The sequence below is a fragment of the Apis dorsata genome, unplaced genomic scaffold (assembly GCF_000469605.1).
Source record: "Apis dorsata unplaced genomic scaffold, Apis dorsata 1.3 scaffold_681, whole genome shotgun sequence".
In the NCBI taxonomy this organism is placed as follows: Eukaryota; Metazoa; Arthropoda; class Insecta; order Hymenoptera; family Apidae; genus Apis; species Apis dorsata.
Window position 1 is genome coordinate 60,911 of NW_006263862.1, and position 1,241 is coordinate 62,151.

Genomic DNA, 1,241 nt, shown 5'->3' on the forward strand with positions numbered 1-1,241 from the left:
CGAACACACACGCACGCACACGCACGCACACGCACGCACAAATATATATATCTTTTAATTTTTTTGAATTGTTATTTTTTAAAAAATTTGCATGATATTTTTTATAATGTTGTGAAAATTATATAAATTAAAAAAATTGTATCATTTTTAATTCAATATGGTCAGCTTTGATAAATATTTTCTTTTATAAATATATAAAATATTTCTTTTTAAAAAATATAACTTTTACAATACATATAAAAATATTTCATTCTTCAAAGCATATTTTAAATTAAATTATAATTTACTTTTTTTTTATGAAAATATCTAGATTAGCTTCTTAATGTTCAATGACATCTTGTTAAATAGATAATTATCAAAGACTGGCCTATATATCTAAAATTGTAAATATTTTAATTAAATAATTTTTCGAAAAAACTGAATTACATAAATACTTTTAATAAAATCAATTGTATATTTTTACTGTACAATTGGATGTATATGTTTTTTTATTTATGGAATATTTACATGTCATTTACATGCACAATTAAGAAATTATATTATTAACAGCCTACTTCACATAATATAATTATAAGAAATTATTAATTATGAGCTTCCTAAAGTTAAATAATAATCAATATTTGATTATATTTGTTATATTGTCATAAAAGATATGATTTTTAGTCATACATAAGAAAAATTCATTGACATTGTTATTCTAACAATTTTAATTCTGCTAATTTCAAAAAATTTTAAAGCCTATTTTACATAGAATAAGTCATATATTACTCTTTTATGAATTTTATTTATTTAATTTATATATTTTTGTCTATAATATTACAAAAAATTATTTTATAAATTTTTATTATTTTTTAATATTATACTCTAGGTATAATTGATGGAAGCGGTATTATGAGGTCATAAAAATATTATACTTTACAAGAATTAAAGAATGTAAGCGAAAAAAAAAATTTAGCTTTGTTTTGTTGATGTTAATATAAAATTATCTTTCTATCAACATATTTTTAAAAACTTTTAGCGTGAAATTTGAAAGTAAATTCTAAAATATAATATATAATATGTATTTACAATCCAATTATTCAGAATATTTAAAAGACATATAATTTTGTGCATCAATAAATGTTATTATGCATTTTTTGAATATATAATTGATTAAAATCATGAGTTCATAATATCAATTCAACAATACAAATATTTTGATTATCAAATCAGTAAGAAATTTTGAGAATAATATATCTTAT